The 20,064-nt window shown below is 47.8% G+C and overlaps 1 long non-coding RNA gene across 1 annotated transcript; it reads left to right on the top strand.

The window, feature by feature from the left end:
• Positions 1-1,299: 1,299 nt before the first annotated feature.
• On the top strand, positions 1,300-12,807 carry LOC123382700. Its single transcript, XR_006591458.1, has 3 exons — positions 1,300-2,536; positions 8,029-9,160; positions 10,341-12,807. It is a non-coding gene; the product is annotated as an uncharacterized LOC123382700 (long non-coding RNA).
• The last annotated feature ends 7,257 nt before the right edge of the window (positions 12,808-20,064 follow it).

The raw sequence follows: 20,064 nt of genomic DNA, 5'->3' as shown, positions 1-20,064 counted from the left end.
ATTCCAACAATTCTGCCCCAGGGAGTATACGTTGCTGGGCTTGATGTGTTTCTTCGACGGCCGCTGTATCCTCAGAGGTGTGGCCTGGCCTCAGAGCTTGCATTTCCCTGGAACTCTTGGCCGCCCTCTCTGCTAACGTGGGTCAGGGGGGCACCAAGCTTCAGGCCCTTACGTGTGCTCCTCCGGCGAGGTTAAGCAGAGAGGAGGCAATGAGTCCTGGGTCGAGAGGAACCCCGGATCCAGTGTGGCCTCTTTGATTTTCCTCTTTGCTGCCAACCCGCCACCGATGCCCCTCATCAGAGCTGCGGGCTGGGAGGAGGCAGGGCCCCCGGGGCTGCAAGGCTCGGTGCTGAGGCCAGGCCCCCACCCTGCGTTCACCTGCTCCTCAGCTCAGCAGGGTGGGGGGTGGGGGGCAGACATTCTTGAGACCTGGCCTGTCGCCGTCTATCCCGGTGGCAGTGGGCCAGCTCTGACCGTGCCAAGGCTGAACCGCGAGAGCTGAGCCTCAGGCTTCCAGAACCTCCGGCGGCACGCTGCCGCCTCCACACCCCGGGCCCGGCCGCCGTCGGCAACCACCCTCGGTCCCTCCGGGATCTTCTCACCGGTTCTTGCTAGTGCTTCTGGTCTGTGCACGCCTCCCTCACACGTCTGCGGTTTCTCCAGGATGTTCTTGTCAACGGCCCCAGCTCTCTCCTCCATAAACGACAGGCCTGAGCCTCGCAGTTTAAAATATTTTTTTTTTCAACGTTTATTTTTGGGACAGGGAGAGACAGAGCATGAACGGGGGAGGGGCAGAGAGAGAGGGAGACACAGAATCGGAAGCAGGCTCCAGGCTCCGAGCCATCAGCCCAGAGCCTGACGCGGGGCTCGAACTCACGGACCGCGAGATCGTGACCTGGCTGAAGTCGGACGCTTAACCAACTGCGCCACCCAGGTGCCCCTAAGCCTCGCAGTGTAATAGAACACCTGAAAAGTGGGGGCTCTCGGGCGCCTGGGTGGCTCAGGTGGCTGAGCGTCTGACTCTTGGTTTCGGCTCAAGTCGCGATCTCACAGGTTGTGAGTTCAAGCCCCGCGTGGGGCTCCGCACTGACACTGCAGAGCCTGCCTGGGATTCTCTCTGTCCTCGCTCTCTGCCCCTCCCCTCCCCCCACTCACGCACATGTGTGCACTCTCTCTCGCCCTCTCTCTCAAAATAAGTAAATAAACATTAAAAAAAAGACAAGCAGGTGTTCTAAGGCCTAACTATTCTTTTTTTCAATGTTTATTTATTTTTGAGAGACAGAGACAGATCGTGAGCAGGGGAGGGGCAGAGAGAGGGAGAGAGACACAGAATCCGAAGCAAGGCCTAACTGTTCTAACATCAATTATCGTTACTCTCAGTTTCACTTATTTGAGAAAACTTAAGAATAATTGAAGGATTTTTCGCAACATTGCGACCTGTATAACTCGTTCATCAACCACCTACTTTTTAAAAACGTTTTTCAATAGGGTGCATGGGCGGCTCCTCTGACTTTGACTCAGGCTACGATCTCACTGTTGGCGAGTTCAAGCCCCACTTCCGGTGAACTGGAGCCCTGCTTCCGGTGAGCACAAGCCTCACTTTGGGTGAGCCCCGCTTCTCCTAAGAGCGAGCGCCTCCTTCTCCACCACCAAACTACCGCTGTGACACGCAAGAAACTTAACGTTAATGCAATAAAATTACGTGAAAGTCCTTCCAGCCGGCCCAAGAATGTTCTCCGTGACGAAGTTTCGCTCTAGAATCCAGTCAGAGAGGGCCGATTTCCTCTGCCTGTCGCCACTCTCCAGAGCAGCCCAGACCAGTTGTGTCACGGAGGGGCCCTCGGTGCGGACCTGTCTGCTCATTTCCTCACGACCCCATTCGGGCTCAGGGGTTTTGACGTGACACGTAATGTCGTCGGCCGCCTATCTTTGATTCTACAATAGCAGTTCCCCTCAGGAACTGTCTATACAAGTACACGTTATGGTCCTCTTGACAACTGATGAAGGAACTACCCGAAGGCACAAAATGAGAGGGCAAATTCCAACTCTAATTGACATAACACAATGGTACGATTTGATGGCGTTTTTGAACTTCTGATTTGATGACATTTTTAAAAATGTTATGCCATCTTCAGATGAGCGTTAAGTTCTGCCAGGGTAAATGGCTTACGATGGCGGGCTTCATGGGCGTGCCGGGAACATTCTCAGGAAGCCCCTGAGTCGGCTGTCCAGTCATGATCCGAAAGAGGCGCTCAGTGTTCGTATCCGGGCGCCATTTTGCCACATGTTATCGGTTCTGGCAACCGTCTTCAGCGTCCAGATGGATTGTACTGAACTCTAGGAAACAGGCGAACTTTCTGGAGTGTATTTGACGACCCACCCATCTTGGTGTGTTATAGGAGGTGAACATTCAAGACAATAAAGTTCACAGAAATCATGTTAAAACTCTTCGAGGCCTTTTGAGAAGAGTTCCAGTCCTGCTTTCTGGTTCTCTCGTAATCCATCCCGGGATGAGATGATCTTTCACCCAAGCAAGGTTATATAATTGGCTTTTTAATTTCCCTAGGAAATTCGAAGTTTTGCTTCCTTCAGCCATGGCCACCCAAACTTCTCCTTCCTTTCAACAAACTAGTCAGAATACCTCAGGTCAGGCAAGGCACCTGTCCCTATCTTACTCTCTGTGCAGACCGTGTTGAATGACTAACCAAATGAATAAACAAAAGAAGTTTCCAGAAAGAGTCTAAGGGGCTGCTAACCTTCCCTTCTTCATAAGTGGTTTTTGGAGGTGAAGGTACCTCTCCCTGGCCCACATTGGAGTGTGAGTGGGGTGTGGCTTCCTTAAAAAAGAGTACTCAAATTTATAATATAATTTTATTTTTGAAAAATTAAAAGTGACCTATCATTTTTCTTTTTTAAACTTATCATTGATTTATTTATGTATTTTGAGAGAGTGTGTACGCAAGAGGGGGAGGGGCAGAGAGAGAGGGAAGCACAGAATCTGAAGCAGGCTCCAGGCTCTAAGTTGTCAGCACAGAGCCTGACGTGGGCCTGAACCCACGAGCTGTGAGATCATGACCTGAGCCGAAGTTGGACACTTAGTTGACTGAGCCACCCAGGCACCCCTCTTCTTTTCCAATATAGTCATTCAATGCTATAAATTTCCCTCTAAGAACTGCTTTCACTGCATCCCACACATTTTCCTAAGTTGTGGTTTCATTCGTATTTAGTTCTTATTTCATTCTTATTTAGTTTATTTTTAATTTTCTCTTGAGACTTTTTCTTTGACCCGTATATTATTCGAAGTATAAGTTTAGGGGCACCTGGGTAGCTCATTCGGTTGAACATCCAACTTTTGATTTTGGCTCAGGTCATGATCTCACAGTCCTGAGATCGAGCTCCACGTTGAGCTGTGTGCTGAGCATATGGCACTTGCCTGGGATTCTCTCTCTCTCTCCTTCTCTCTGTCCCTACCCTGAAGAAGTGTATTGTTTCGTCTTATTTATTTAAGATTTCCTAGTTATCTTTCTGTTATTGATTTGTGGTGTAATTCCGCTGTGGCCTGAGGAGACATATTGTATAACTTATATACTTTTGTTTTTGTTAAAGTGTGTTTTATGATCCAGAATGTGATTTATCTTGGTGACTATTCCATGTGAGCTTGAGAAAAATGTACATTCAGAATTAATCTATAGATGTCAATTACATCCAGTTGGTTGATGGTGTTGTTAAGTTCAACTATGTCCTTACTGACTTCTGCCTCCTGGATCTGTGCATTTCTGAGCGAGAGGGGTTGAAATCTCCAACTATGATAGTGGATTCATCTATTTCTCCATGAGTTCTATCAATTTTTGCCTCATGTAGTTTGATGTTCTGTTAGGTACATACATATTAAAAATTATTATGTCTTGTTGGAGAATTGACCCCTTTATCCTCATTAATGCCCTTCTTTACTTTCCTTCTTTACTTTGAAGTCTGCTCTAAAATTCATACACCTACTCCAGCTTTCTTTTGATTCATGTTGACGTGCTATATTTTTCTCCATCATTTACTTTTTGTTGTTGTCTTGTTTGAATTTTTTAAATGTTTATTTATTTTTGAGAGAGAGAGACAGAGAGGGCACAAGAGTGCAAATGGGGGAGGTGCAGAGAAAGAGAGACACACGGAACCCAAAGCAGGCTCCAGGCTCTGAGTTGTCAGCACAGAGCCTGACGTGGGGCTGGAACTCACAAACAATGAGATCATGACCTGAGCTGAAGTTGGACGCTTAACCAACTGAGCTACCCAGGCGCTCCTCCATCCATTCACTTTTAATCTATCTGTGTCTTTATAGTTAAAGTAGGTTTCCCGAAAACAACATATAGCTAGGTTTTTTGACCCACTTGAATAATCTCTGTGTTTTAATTGGTATATTTAGAACATTGATACTCAAATGATTATTCTATAGTTGGATTAATAGCTAAAGTATTTGTTACTGTTTTCTATTTGCCCTTTGTTCTTTGTTCCTATTTTTGTCTTTCACATTTTTGTCTGACCTGTGGTTTTAATCAAACATGTTATATGATTCTATTTTCTCTTTTCTTAGCATATCAATGATAATTTTTAAAAAACTTGTTTTAGTGGTTGCCCTAGAGTTTGCCATATACATTTATAACTAATCCAAGTCCATTTTCAAATAACACAATACCCCTTCACAGGTAGTGTGAGTGCCTCATCATAACAAAAAAATCCCAATTTTTTTTCCTCCTATCCCTTGTATCATTCCTGCCATTCATTTCATTTTCATGTAAACAAACATAAACATTCATATATGTACACACAGAAGATATATACATTAGCGTGCATAATAAAATGCATGGTTGCTATTATTATTTTGAATAAACTGTTATCCTTTAGATCAGTTAAGACTAAGAAAAAAAGTTTTTATTATATCTTCATTTATTCTTTTTTTTTGGAGACTCTTCCTTGTTTATGTAGATCTGAGTTTCCAAGCTATATTATCTTCATTCTCGCAGGAGAACTTCTTTTAACATTTCTTATAAAGCAGGTCCATTGGTCACAAATTTCCCAAATGTTCATTTGCCTGAGAAAGTCTGTATTTCCCTTTCACTTTTTTTTTTATTAATGCTTATTTATTTATCTTGAGAGAGAGAGAGAGAGAGAGAGCACATGTGCGTGCCTAATCGGGGAAAGGGGCAGAGAGAGAGGGAGAGAGAATCCCAAGCAGGCTCTGTGCTGTCAGCACAGAGCCCAATGTGGGACTTGTTCTCACGAACCATGAGACCATGACCTGAGCTGAAATCAAGAGTCAGACACAACTGCCTGAGCCACCCATGCTTTTGAAGGATAATTTTGCAGGGTATAGAATTGTGGTGGGTTTTCTTTTTCTCTCAACCCTTTAAATATTTCACTCTACTCTCTTGTTTCCATGGTTTCTGAGGAGAAATTGGATGTAATTCTTCACCTTGTCCCTCTATGGGTAAGAATTTTTTTTTTTTAACCTCTGGTTTCTTTCAGGATTTTAATTTTTTTTTAATGTTTATTTATTTTTGAGACAGAGACAGAGACAGAGCATGAATGGGGGAGGGTCAGAGAAAGAGGGAGACACAGAATCTGAAACAGGCTCCAGGCTCTGAGCTGTCAGCACAGAGCCCGACGCGGGGCTCGAACTCACGGACCGTGAGATCATGACCTGAGCCGAAGTCGGCCGCCTAACCGACTAAGCCACCCAGGCGCCCCTCTTTCAGGATTTTAAAAAATTATCTTTGACTTTATGTACTTTAAAAATGATACAGTGAGGTCGGGTGGGGTTTTTTTCTTGTTGTGTTTGTTTGTTTGTTTATTTGTTTGTTTTGTTCTTGCATTTATTCTGCTTGGTGTTCTCTGAGCTTCCTGCTTCTGTTGTTTGGTGTCTGAAGTTAATTTGGGGAAAGTTATCTGTCATCATTCTTTCAGATATTTCTTCTGTTTCTTTCTCTATTCTCCTGGTTTTTCCATTCCCATTCCATGTATGTTCCACCTTTTGTAATTTCCCACACTCCTTGGATATTCTATTTAGTTCAGCGTTTGCTCTATTTGCTTTTCAGTTTTCAAGGATTCGGTCGATGTATCCTATAGCTCAGGGATTCATTCCTCAACCGGTCTGGTCTATTAATAAGCCCATGAAAGGCATCCTTCATTTCTGTATCAATCAGTGTTTTTGATGTCTAGCATTTCTTTCTGGTTCTTTCTTAGGATTTCCGCCTCTCTGCTTGCATTGCCCGTCTGTTCCCGCACTCTGTCTACTTTATCTATTAGAACCCTCAGCCTGTTAATCATAGCTGTTTTAAATTCCCAGTCTGATATTTTCATCATCCTTGACATGTCTGGTTCTGATGCTCATTCTGTGTATTCACTTTGCGCTTTTTGCCTTTTTGTGTGCCTTGTAATCTTTTCCCGATAGCTGAACATGACATACCAGGTGGAAAGAGCTGCTGTAAATAGGCCTTGAGTGATGTGGTGGCGAGGTGTGGGGGAGGGGAAGTGTCCTGTCAGCCTGTCATTAGGCCTCAGTCCTTTAGTGATCCTGTGACCCTCACAAGTGTTTCTCAGTGTTTTCTCTCCCTTTAAGTAGATCAGGATGGCAAGAGTGGGCGGGAGTTGGGTTTCCCATGCCAGTTAGGCTCAGAGAACAAGCTGTGAAGCGTTGGTCAACTAGTTTCCCCCGAGGGCTGGCCTTTTTAAGACAAACAGTGATCTGAGGTATTTCAGAATCGTTTCTTCACTTCCTGGAAGCCCAAGGGACTTTTTCTCCATTATTGACTGTGGGAACTTAGTCCATTTACCAGAGGTAAGACTGTGGGGGCCCCTGTGACCAGGTTCCCGTGGAGTGTTTTAATTCTCAGACTCGTCGGCACAGGGCCTCCAGGCATGAGTCAAGTATGACTCAGTTTCCTGGGGAGTCTCTGCTCTCGTCAACCACGTTTGCCTGCCTGTCTCTCCAACCTCAGGGACAGTGGTCTGCCCTGTGTCCGCCCCTCTTTTATGGATCCAAGAAGGGTTGCTGACTTTTCAGTCTGTTGAGCTTTTTACTTGTAGTTGGGATGGAGTGAAGACTTCCAAGCTCCCTACATTTGGAACGGGAAACCAAAAGCCCTGTCCTTTCCTTCAGACATGCAATTTCAGCACATTTTAAAAGATATTGAAATGGCTAATTATGTAGGTTTTATTCCACACACACACACACACACACACACACACACACACGTAGAGCCACATCTTAAAAATCTAGAAAGATAGGATCCTGTGGGCAACATTTTAAAGAAAAACTACTTTAGTCCTGGGACATTCCTTTTAAAAGAACATTGACATTCATTTTCCTCAAATTCCTTATCTTCGTACCCTTATTACCAAAAAGAACAAAAAAGAACAATTAGTCCTGGGGATGAGGTTCTCGCCACGTCCCAGGGACTGTGCAAGTAAATTGTGTTAGCGCCAATCCTGGCATTATTTAACCTTTTCATAGATTAAGAAACCGAGGCTCAGAAAGTTTGGACACCTTGCCTAAGGTCATAAAATTAGTAATTTAATAGCCAGATAATAATAATAATATCTTAAATCGCTATGGTCAAGTCTAATCTGTCAGAATCCTGCCCAACTATGGTGATTGGTGAAATATGCCTGTTGGCTTAGTCGGCAAGTGACCTTTGCAAACACTGATAGCGGGCTGTGCGTATTTTGGACCACGTTATTATCGTCTCACGGTTCATCGTCCTCTTCCAAAGTATGTTTTCCTAACCTGTTTTATCAGAACCTCTGATGGGCTGTCCTCTCCCCTCACCTATTTTGAACCTCTGTATTGCAGCTTCCAACGGAAGAATGCCTGATTTTTAGGTGGTGTTGATGAGCTACCAGCAGATTTATAAAGACGTGGCTTTTTTTTTTTTTATTAGGCTAAAAGTTGTTTGGTTTTCATTTTTTGGTAACCCTGTGTTTACCCGCCCTCAAATCAAATAGTCTTTTTTCAACTCAAATAAGCTATTTCCTCCTTAGATCCAAGAGCTTTCAAGCTTTGAAGATAAAAGGGCAGGCTGTTTCACAGCTCAGAACTTTCCATGATGTGTTGTCCGGACAGGAAGTGAATTTGCAATCCCGTCCTGAGGGGTTCATTCAAGAGAGAGGCAGCGGGTTCAAAAGCAGCAAGCCTTAAATCCCTGACCTGTGTAGCACCACCCCAGCGGCTCTGTGGCTCTCCAAGGTGGAAGTGAAGGTTCTTTGGAAGGAACTCTAGCACCTGGTAAAGCCAAACGGAGCCCGTGGCTGGGAAGCGGACTGTGCCCAGCGTCGAGGACATCTTAAAGGGGAAGGACAGCCTTGGCTGGAAAGTGGGTAACTCGTATTTGTCACTGACAACATTAAAACATTAAAGGCCTCATGTGGAAAAAGTTGAGTAAAACACAAATTTAATAGATTCGTGTTTTATCTTCTCAATGAAAACTGAAAAGTAATAATTTACATATTCGTCATGCTCAACGGGGCCTTCAGAGAGGTTAATGCGGATCATTAGACATCGTCTATTAAGGAATTACATTTCGCAATAGTGAGTAAAAGGAAAACACATTAGCAAACAAAGACCATTATTCTTCCCCCCAGTTCCTTCCCATGTTCAAACTACGCTGTTTGTAACAAGAGGAGAAGAAAGACAAAGTTAAAAGCTCTTAAAACTTAGGATACAACAGAATTGCTTCTTCTTGTGAAATACTGTTTCAAGTCTGTTCCAAAGTCAGGTCGGAATGCCACCTTAAAGTGACGAAACGCCATGGGTTCTAACACTGTCCTCCCTCTTAGCTTGAGAAAGTCTTCCACCCCTGTCCAACCACAGGGAGATGTTTCTACAACATACTGGAGTTTTTAAACTTTGTTGAAAACAATTCACAGTTGAACCTTTTTTTTTTTTAAATGGCCACTTGGCCCCCACCTACCCATCAAAACCCCCCAGGGGCCCGCAGGGGCAGGAGGACAGAAGGTAACACAAACACCGTGCTGCCCCAAAGGGAAACCTACGGAAAGGACACGTGCGAGCAGATGGAGTCTGGTACCTTCGCTCTGGTCAGTTTCCGGCGGCCACAGGACTTTTCAGTTCCACAAGCATTTCCGAGGTGCCCAGCGTGGCTGGAAGACTAAGGTAAACAGCTGTGGTGTCTGTAAAGAAGGGACAGACCCACTGTGCTCCTTTGTTTGGTATTTGTGAGTGAGTAGTGTAGCACGTTCTATGTAGCGCCCAGCATGTGACGGCCCCTAACTGTTATTATCGTTTATCGAATTATCGTCCCTGCTGAAAAAGAATGTATTCAGCTAATGAGTATGTTAAGCAGCCCGCAAGAATTTTAAAAGCACGGGCGGGTGGTCTCCACGCAGAGGCACCTATGGGTGAAGGTGAAGGTGCCCGCGTCCGAGGCCCTGGGCCACGTCCCGGCCTCCCCGCCGGTCCTGGCTGCGTGACCACAGCAATTCACTTAACCTTCCCGAGACTTGTTTTTAAAATCTGTGAAACAAGAATGGTGCCTTAGCAGGTCGGGGGGAAGCTTCCACGGGGTGGCACGTGGGGCCTTCTGCACAATGCTTGGCACACGGGGAGTCCCCTGTGCACTCCCCACCTCTCCCTTTTTTCTCCTCCTGCAGGCCTCTTTCTCCACAGATGCACGCTGCTTGGTGTCTGGGCTGCTAGACTCCTTCCCTCTATCCTTCTAACCTCCCCCACCCCCCCCATACACACACACACACACACACACACACGCCCCTGCCTGCCTAATCTTTACTTGGCACGCACATCACTTTCTCCTTGGCTTGCAGACGTTCAGTGGCTCCCACTTGACCTCAGGACAAAAAGTAAACTTGTTAGCCTGATGTTTAAAGCCCTCCCAGGCAGGCCTCGTGTGTCCCCCAGACTCCTCTCTCCTTATCCCCCGACAGGCAGCGTTTGTTCTCCCCTCCGAGCCTTTCCCACTTTCTCCTGGAGGGAGGAGCTCTCCCCTCCTTCTCGGCGTTTCCTTCAGGCAAAAGTGCTGTCTTCCAGGGTGCGGTCTGTCACCGTGAGCCCAGTCCCCCGGGGAGCCACGGCCCCGGGCCTCCCTTCTGCACTCTTGCCCGATTTCCCACCCCATTTCTCCTCCCTGGACACTCAGCTCCCTGGGGGCCAGAGCCCGTGTCTCCTGCCTCCCAGTGCCCTCTGCACCTGCTCGGGGCAGGGCTGCGGGGGTGGGGGGGTGGCGAGGGGCCGAGGAGACTCCTTTTGTGCCCTTTTCACTCTGTAAGCAGGTCTGAAAGGGGAACAGCTTTCTTCTTTTCTTTTCTGTTTTTTTCAGTCTCAAGAAAGATGCACTTGGTTAGTGATACTGTGTGCGCTGTCCTCAAAGGGAGTCCTCGGTGGGACTGGGAGAAAGTGACCCACATCAGCTGTGCAACCGGTGCTAGCTTAAGAGTGCTTGTCTGATCCCGAGGCCACGGATTGGGAGAATGTCTCCGGCCCTGCTATCAAGAGGCACCAGGCAAGCCGTTGGGATCCCAGTTCCTGTCTTCCAGGACGGGGAAGGGAGGCAGACCGATGAAGGCGTGCTTTGCTCCCAGGGCCGGAGTTGAACTTGCTACAGGACCGTGAGCGCAGGGCACTGTGCCTGCCCTCCGGAGGGGCACTCGGCGCAGTCAGGAGAGGCCGGGGCGATGTGCTAGACGATGCGCTGGCGGGAGGAGAGGCAGGTACCGGGACCAGGAGGCGAGACAGAGTGTGGTATGTTTGGAACGGAAGCCCTGGGGGGAGGTGAGGCCGGGTGGTGGCTTACGAGGTGCAGGAGAAAGCTGAAGAGGTTGGCAGGGAAGACCGTGGAACGCCTTGATGCCCCGTTGAGGGATCTGGACTCTTTCCGGAGGGTTCTAGGGCAGCACGAGAGAGAGAGAGTGGAACAGAACGTGCTAACTCTGCAAACCGGATTCTAGAAATCCGTCGCCAGGCTCTGTGGTTGTTTTGTGGAATACCCTTTCTGAACGGCTTCTGCAAAGCCTATAACCTTTCGCCGCGGAACACTCTGCTCCGTTGACCCAGGGGTCCGTTGAATGAATGGGCAGAGGGCTCCTTAAGTTCCTGTGACCGATAAATCTAGCCTTTGCCAAGAGCCAAGAGCCTCTGGGTACACCGTGGGGCACACCTTCGACACTCAGCCAGCCGGACAATCGTCCGTTCTCTTGTTACTTTTTTGGAGGAGAAAATGTTCAGGAGTCCTTATTCCTAACGAGGTTTCTGTTCTGGAAGATGACTCTGGCCCGAGTGTGTAGAAGGCATTAGGATTTGGGAAAGACTGGAGTCCAGGAGAGGAGATGGGAGTTTCGTGGTCAGTGGACAACATAATAGTTATTGTAGCAAAGAAACACCCATAGGAGCTCTTACGTAGCAAAGGGTTGCAGCTTGCCGGGTTCTGTGCTCGGTATTTCCTACATTTTTTTTTTTTTGGTACCTCATCATATCTATCTTAAAGATGATAAAACGACATTTAGAGGAGGTCAAGACCTTGTCCAAGGTCACACAGCTAAAAGGGAGACAGAGCAGCTTTTGAATCATGAGTCTGACTGTAAAACCCATGTTCATAATCACTGGCTCGTATTTCTGGAAGCAGGCTCAATTTCACGGTTCAAAAAAAAAAAAATTCTTCATTTAACAAATATTCATTGATGACCGGCTACATGCTGGCTACTGTTTTCGGGGTTGGGGATATAGTGGTGAACAAGATAGCAGAAAAGTCCCTGTTGTCACAGAGCCTATACTCTAGTTGGTGGAGACAGATACATAAGCAAACTTTATCTTATGTTGGATGGTGGTAGGTGCCGAAATAAGGCAGAAGCGGGAGAGAGAGAAAGGGCCTTGCTGGAAAGTAATATTTCAGTAAGGATCTGAGGCCGAGAGAAGAAGCATGTGCATATCTAAGTGAAGAGCACTCTGGACAGAAAGGATAGCAAGTGCAAAGGCCCTGCGGCAGGAAGGTGTCTGGCTTTCATGAGGGAACAGCAAGGGGTCAGGGTGGTGGGTGGAGCTGAGTGGATGAGGAGGGGGCGTATAAGGAGACAAGGTCAGAGAGGTGATGGGGACCCAGACTGCATGGGCCTCCTAGGCCACTGGGAGGAGTCTGTCTTTGAGGAATGACACCCCTGAAAAGATTCCTCTGGCTTATGTGCTGAGAATAGAGACACAAGGCCAGACGCCGGGAGGCCAGGGAGCAAGCTTTGCAGGAATCTAGGAGAAGGGATATGGCTTGGAGCAAGGTGGTAGCCTTGGAGGCTGAGGAAATGGTCAGCTTCTGTATATATTTTGAAGGTCGAGCTGACAGGATTTGCTGATGGTCTGGCGGTGGGGAGTGAGGAAAGAAAGTTGTCAAGGAAGAAAGACTCCCCTGGGAAGATGGCGTTTTCCCTTGCTGGGAGCGGGGAGAGTGGGGGGAAGAGGTTTGGGAATTCAAGCAGGTGCTTGTCTGCGGGTACTTAGTTGAGTGACCTATTCAGTGTCTTTGTAGAACTTTCTGGTAGGCAGTTTTATGCCCAAGTCTGTTGTTCAGGGAGAGAACTGAGTCTGGGTGAACAAGGCAGCATAGAGAAGAGACCATGAAATGGCCATAAGAGTGTAATGGTAAAAGGGCGGGGGGGGGGGACAGACTCAGAAAGCACAGCCCTTTGGATCCCTCCAACCTTATCTCCTACCTTGTCTGCCTCCATCAGCATCCCTCCATCAGCAGTATTCACCCTGATGACCTTGGTTTATAAAAAGAAATAAATTAATGAAGCAGCCAGCATGGGACGCCGCTCAGTGCCCACCGGGTGACAGCTCTGTGCCCTGGAAATGCTCCTATGTCACCTCGCTGAAGTTCAGTATACTCTGAGAAGGCAGGGAGGGCAGACGTTAATTCTGAAAGGTTTCCACAGAACCAAACAAAAACAAAAACGTGAAACTTGGCAGAAATAAATCCGTGAAATTTAAATAGGCAAGCCTCGGTTTTCGGTAAAATGAATTCAGGTGGACCAGCCCTTGCCCAGGGACATAGGACAAATGAGACTTCAACACCTGTTAGGTCAAGATGGAGAGAGCTGGCAAGTGGGGGAGAAGCCGGGGCAGACTCGTTCAAGTCCACTCAATCCAGGGTCGATGGCCATCCATCACTCGGCGCTCTCCCCGGGCAGAAAATGGACAAGGTTTGCTAGAGAGAGTTCATATTCCCCGCTTGTATTAATCTTCCCTTTCTAGGGAGCTTGCCAGTCTGCTGAGGGAAACATACTTCATGTCAGCATTGCCAATGTCGATGAAAGCTCTTTGTTCGTCTTGCCCTTCCCAGGGCCTGGCCCACCGCACTTCCATACGGGAACCATCCACTCCCCACGTACGGTTGGCTCAACCCAACGGGTCTTTGCTCGGGAGCGTCGTGTTGCTTCAATCTGTGGTTACGGTTTCTAAAGCCTTCGTAAACAGATGTGTTTTTCTATCCCCAAGGAAGGAAATGAAGATTGTCACTTGGCGTTGTTTTCTGCCATCATGTTTTTGTTGCCGTTGCAGAAATAGAGCAGAAAATTACGGCTGCTCCTTTATTGCTCAACTGCCCACACCACTGCCAGTCCTTGGGAAGAAAATCGATTGTTTTTGCAAATCTTATTCAGACGTTGGGGTTATCATTTGCTGAAATCATCCCCATTCTTTCCTCTGAAAAGAGGAAGCCCTGCGATTGGAAGAGAAAAACAACAACCCGCTACTTTTCCCACCTCAGTGAAAAATCATCTGCTGTGATAGCCTTTCATTAGATCTCTGCACCTCACGTTGTCACAGGATATTAGTGACGTAGACGGGATGTTTGCCCCTATCTTTATGCCGTGCAACTTTCAAGTTCTTTCCAAAGTTCTTTCTTTTTTTTTTTAAGTTTATTTATTTTGAGAGAGACGGAGATAGTGCGAGTGGGGGAGGTGCAGACAGAGAGAGAGAGAGAGAGAGAGAGAGAGAATCCCAAGCAAGCACTGCACTATGAGCGCAGAGCCCAACGTGGGGGCTCAAACTCACGAAACCGTGAGATCATGACCTGAGCCAACACCACGAGTCCGAGGCTTAACCGACTGAGCCACCCAGGAGTTCCTCCAAAGTTACTTCTTTACCATCCCTGAGCTTTAAGAACCGAACGCAATGCTCAAACCAACCATGTGAGGAAGCTTTTTAAATCCCATTTTAGGGATGAGGCGACTGAGGCCACGGGATTTAAATATCTTGCCTGAGGCCACACGCACATCCAGCCGGCGAGTCTTCTCCGCAAGCGTCCACTGTCCCTCGGGAAATCTATAGCACCTCCCAAGAAGAATTTCTTATCCTTCAGGTTTGTGCGTTTGGTGCAGAAATCGCAGTTTGAATTCAAGTGTCTCAGGCTTCATTTTGCTGCATATTTTACTACGGTGTGTTCAACCACTGGAGAAACACGCGTGTGGCCCATCACACCAAGAAGAACAGGTTCGTGCAGCTTCGGCTTGACTTAGAGCGTCTTTTAAATGGTTCCTTTTTCACACCCTGATGCGGAGCAGACATTTTATATCACTTGAAAGTTTTCGATTGCGCAACAACCAAGTAATTGTAAAATTTGGGCTGTGGTACTGTGACGAGTTGACTCCGGCCGAGGGGTCTCAGGTGATAGACATTCACGTGGGCAAGTGACACTTGCAGTTCGATCTTGGTTGTTCTCAGGCTCCCGGTGGATGCTCATTCTAGGAGACAGGAAGTTGGTCAGAAATGGCTTTGTGTTTTTTTGGTTTTCCAAGATTCTACTTTTAAGTCATCTCCACCCTCAACGCGGGGCTCGAACTCACAACCCCGAGATCCAGGGTCACACACTCTACCTACTGAGCCAGCCAGGCACCTCTGATCGAAAATGTTTTGAAATCATTGGCAAACACTGGAGACATATGCTGGCTACGGTTGTGGATTGAATAGTTATGGATGGATTTTGACACAGTTCTTGACTTAGTTGCCGGCTTGCTTAGTGAAATTGGAGGTCATTGACCAAGCCTCAGTCCCAGTAGGGGCTGGAATACTGGTCTCCAGAGTCAAGTGTAGGAGAGGAGGGGGGCAAGCAGGAGGGGGGGCAGGGGTCGTTTGGGACTGGGGGGAGGGGGTGGGGAAAGGGGAAGACACATGTCCCGATGCAGTTTTGGTTGCTTACAAAGGACTCCACCACGGGCTAGACTGGAAATCGCGAGGCTAGGAGTCAGAACCCACAGGACCACGAGGGAAGGATTTAGTTCAGATGGGGGAGATTTCCATTCTCCTTCCGGCGGGGTCAATATGAGCGTCGTTGTATCAGTCGGATAAGGCTACCACAAAAGAGTCCCACAGATCTGGGTGCTTAAACAACAGAAATGTATTAACTCACGGTTCGGGCGGCTACAAAGTCCAAAATCAGGATATCGGCGGGTTGAGTTCCTCAGAGGCCTCCGTCCTGTGTCTTCACATGGGTGTCGCTCCGTGTCATTTCCTGTTCCTATAAGGACACCAGTCATACTGGATTAGAACCCATCTGTATGACCTTATTTTCTTTTAATTGCCTCTTTAAAGGCCTTGTCTCCAAACGCACTTACATTCTTAGGTACTGAGGGTTGGGACTCCAACATAGGGATCTGGGGGGCACTATTCAGCCCATAATGATATTACTGTTGTCTCCACATCACTGTAATTTCGCATGTGCTTCACCAGAAAAAACATTTGGGCATGAATACCAAACAAATCTACGAGACTATGAATCACCGCCTACTGGACTGATAGATTTGCCCACATATATAGAAATCCTCAAGGGTAAACAAGATGGAAATAGAAGTTCTATATTTTGTCCCATTACCCAGTGGGTCATTTGGGTACCCACTGAGGCACAGGCACCCTGCTTTTGGGGGGCCACAGCCACCGTGGTTACCATGTCTTTCTCTCCGATTCTTATTTTTCGAAGGCTTTCTTGGGGAACCTACCTGCTCTCCCGATTGACACATTCATTCCTTAGATATGAATACCTTCTCTCAGATTATAATCAAGTTTCCCTGCCTTGGAGTCATGCTCTCTCTTTAAAGAGACTTTCCCTACATCGTGACCTGTCCTGGGTAGATTTGTAGTTTACCTCAGCAGCTCAATCTCCCTCAGCTCTTGGTCCTTGAGGGCACACGTCAGCGTCCTAGCAGGCATTTGCCACCTCACAATTTCCTCTTTGATCCACTTTTCATTCTTCTTATATGTAATTTACATTTCCTCGCCCGGACGGTAAAGGCCAAGAGAAGACGGAGTAGCCTAAAATCTGTTTTCCTAATGCCAGGCATGGTGCTTGGGAACACGGGAGCTTCATGGGCTGTGGGTATTCGAACTTTTCACAGCATCGCGTGGTGAAATAGAAAATCGATGCCTCACCATTGCTCTAGAGTTTACAAATTCATGTCATTCGAACACAACTGAAGAACTAACAGCCCTCCTAGTTGCCCTTCTAGAAAGTCCTTGGGGAGTAAAAAGACATAAAAGCCATTGCATTTGCCTTCATTAGTGTTCCCAGTGGGTGGCACAGGGATATTGGCAAAGTGGCATCCAGCCCGGAGTGGCTGCTTAGGAGTCACCTGAACTGTCAATGAAAGAAAAGCAAAGGCAAGACTGGGGAGAAGTTACTGGATAGGCCCCAGGGCTGCGTGATTGAACTCAGGGGGAGACTGGGGCATCCGCAAGCATCCCGTCAAGACCTGGTGACCCCATTTTCTGGCATCTTTCCTGGGCTTTCCTGCCTCTTTTGAATGGTCTTTGCCCTAATCTTCTGACAGAGCTCTCTTCTAATTAAGGTGGGCTGGCAGGACAGAGGCGGTAATCGGTGATCATGAGCCACCATCTCTGTCTGGAGGCCTATGTGCATTCGGACACAGGTCTCTTGGGGACTGTGCCTGACACAAATGTGGAAGACATATCTGAGGGCAGGATAGCCTATGGGGCTTTCTCAGATCATGTCACACAAGAGCCACCTCTTGTGGGTCATATCAAGGCGTGTTGAGTTCTGTCGGGTTTCAGCCCAGATGACGGTGGGAGACTCATTATGGAATATTAGCTTCTCAGCAGCCCTTACCTTGAGCTAGGATGTACAGACCACCAGTGCACTGAAGAACAAACTCTATATGCTGCTGAATTAAAATGGAGGAGGAATGAGTTCTATTTTATTGATTTATTTTTTTAACGTTTCTTTATTTTTGAGACAGAGAGAGACAGAGCATGCATGGGGGAAGGTCAGAGAGAGGGAGACACAGAATCTGAAACAGGCTCCAGGCTCCGAGCTGTCAGCACAGAGCCTGACGCGGGGGTCGGGCTCGAACTCACGGACCGCGAGATCATGACCTGAGCCGAAGTCGGCCGCTTAACCGACTGAGCCACCCAGGCGCCCCTTGAGTTCTATTTTAAAAGAAGCGTATCTCTCCCTGTGCTGACCTTCCCTTCCTGTTTAAGTAGGGATTTGGGATTGTAGGTCCAAGGCCTCCTCCTTTAGGTTTATTTACCAATGGATTTCAGCTTCTAGACGGAGTTACCAGCGGGGCTTTGGCATATTAGGCGGCTCTCCGTAAGCCTCATTATAACTGCGTACCTCATCACTGTGGGGGGTGGGTGGCGTAGGCATTTTGACATCCGGTATGAAACCTACTCTCTGGTCTTCATGAGTCAAGGGCAAATAGCCTCTATACTCTTTTGAGCGCCAATGAGACTTAACAAACCAGATCAAATTTTCAACCCATCAGGAGTGCCTGGCAAGCCACATCGCAAGCTCAGTGACGGGACAAGTGGAAGACGCCAACTCCGTAACGTTGACAAATCGAGGGCTACCGGCATTCTGAGTACTTGGTGCTTACCATCATTATTTCATTTACTGTTCACAGGCGTGAGAAAGGCAGCATTATCCCCATTCTGCAGATCAAACCGCTGAGGATTAGAGAGACTGAGTTACATAGGTGTTGGTCAAAGAGCCAGGATTTGAATCCAGGCTTGGCTCCAAAGTTCATGCTCTTTCCATGGCCATTGAACTGAAGAGAATGTACAGCCTTTGTGTGCTGACAGGGGAGAAGAGGGCCAGTCACGTCAGCCGTCCCATGGCCATTGACAATTTCTTGGCTAAGCAGAAGACTGTAGTTTTATTACACATATCTCTGATTGAGAGCCATTGTTTTGTTCTTCCCTCTGTTGATGAAGCCTCCATCCCTCCAGCCCTGAGTCAGTAAACCTAGTCAGGTGTGTCTTAGGGTGTGACAGATGTGGCCAACTTCACCTTCTTGTACCAGATGGTACTTGCATTGATTTGACTTCAATGAGCTGGGAATCGTAGGGCGCCAAACAGCAGGGACCGGCTATGGGTTTCACGTTCCATTTTTTCCTACTAAATGCAATGCCAAGTTCTACACAGGTCATACCTGCAAGGCTCCAGCTCTCTGCCAAGACTGGGATTCTTCAATGATCCGAGCAGTCCTGGACCCCCGAGCTGGCACGGATCTCAGAGGATATGTTGGTGCGTCTCAGCCTCGTCCTTTGCAAGGACAGCCGGTGCCTCTCCTGGCAAGAGGATGTGTGTGAGTTGCTGTGACCCTTTTCCCAGGGCAGAAATTATAGACCCCTTATTATCACGTCACTGTAACTGGATCTATTTGACCCATTCCAAGCGATGAATTTCCCTCCAGTGCATTGACATTCTCAAAAGAGCAAACAGGAGAAGGTGGGGTTGCTGAGCAAGGAATTTGCCAATTGTATTCATCTGCCAGGACTGTCAAAGTGCCCTGGACTGGGGGGCTTGAACAATAAACATTTATTTTCTTACAGTTTTAGAGGCAAGAAGTTCAAGATCACGGTGTCAGCAGGGTTGGTTTCTCCTGAGTCCTCTCTCCTTGGCCGGTAGATGGCGATTTTCTTCTCATTAGGGCACAGGTCATATTGGAGGACCCACCCTATTGATCTCACTACCTTAATTGACCTCTGTAAAGGCCCTGTCTCCGTGTGCAATCACATTCTACGACATTGGGAGTTAGGGCTTCAACATAGGAATTTTGGCGGCATGTAATTCAGCCTATAATACTGACGTGATATCGCGTCCCTTGAGGCAGAAACGAAGTCGCTCTCTTGGAATGGACCAGTGATCTGGGCTTGTGGATGTCACTGGCTTCCCGAGAGGAGGAAGGATCACGTGGGGAGGTCAGGGTGACCCAGGTGCATTGGGGGCTTCTGCGAAGAGGCTCCCGTGATGAGGGGCAAAGATCTTCAGCCCCCTGAGAAATGAGAAAATGGTTTTCTCATTTTAAGGGGAGGAGACTGGGACCAGGGAGATGGCGTGACTTGTGCATGTCACACAGCGAGTCGGGAGAGCCGGGACAAGCATAGTCTCCCGGGTCTGTCCCAGGCAGACCACCGTCGCGCCTCCAGTTAGCTTTGTCGCCTTTCGTTTCCTATCCAGGAAGATGCCAGCGGCCATATCCACTTCACGTCCCCTGGGGAGAGTTTCTGAGGGAAGCCCATAGAACTTCACAAGAAGAGCACAGAATGGTGGCCCGGAAAAGAAACGTTTTTCTGAAGCTAGGAACTTTTGGGGAACTGAATCTCAAACGAGCATCACGTAGGGTGGTATAAAGCGCCTGGGCTAGGGTCAGACCGGCTGGGGGGGGGGTGCCCTGGCTTTACCAGGAATGATTTGTCAGAGCCTAGGAAGGTTATCTCCTGGGGACTCCGTTTATCTATGAGAAGAAGCTGTCGAACTCTGTGAGTGGTTCGATGGTGGAACAGTTGCTCCGATCCCACGTGGTGGAAACCTTTCTCAGAAGCCCAGTGCATAAAATGGATAAAACGCTGCCCTCACCGAAGGTCAGGTGAAGACAGGGACAAGGGTCCCTTCAGTCTGAGCACCTTCTCAGACCCCAGCGTCCCCGGGACCCGCAGGGTTCTTCCACAAATCGCCCGGCGTCTCCAACGCACGACTATATTTCTTACCAGGAGGTGGCTCTCTTCCCTAGTTTCTAAACTGTATTATTCGGCAGCAAAGG

Source organism: Felis catus, chromosome A1, assembly GCF_018350175.1.
Source record: "Felis catus isolate Fca126 chromosome A1, F.catus_Fca126_mat1.0, whole genome shotgun sequence".
In the NCBI taxonomy this organism is placed as follows: domain Eukaryota; kingdom Metazoa; phylum Chordata; class Mammalia; order Carnivora; family Felidae; genus Felis; species Felis catus.
Note: the sequence above shows the minus strand (reverse complement) of the source record. Positions and strands in the feature narration are given on the sequence as shown.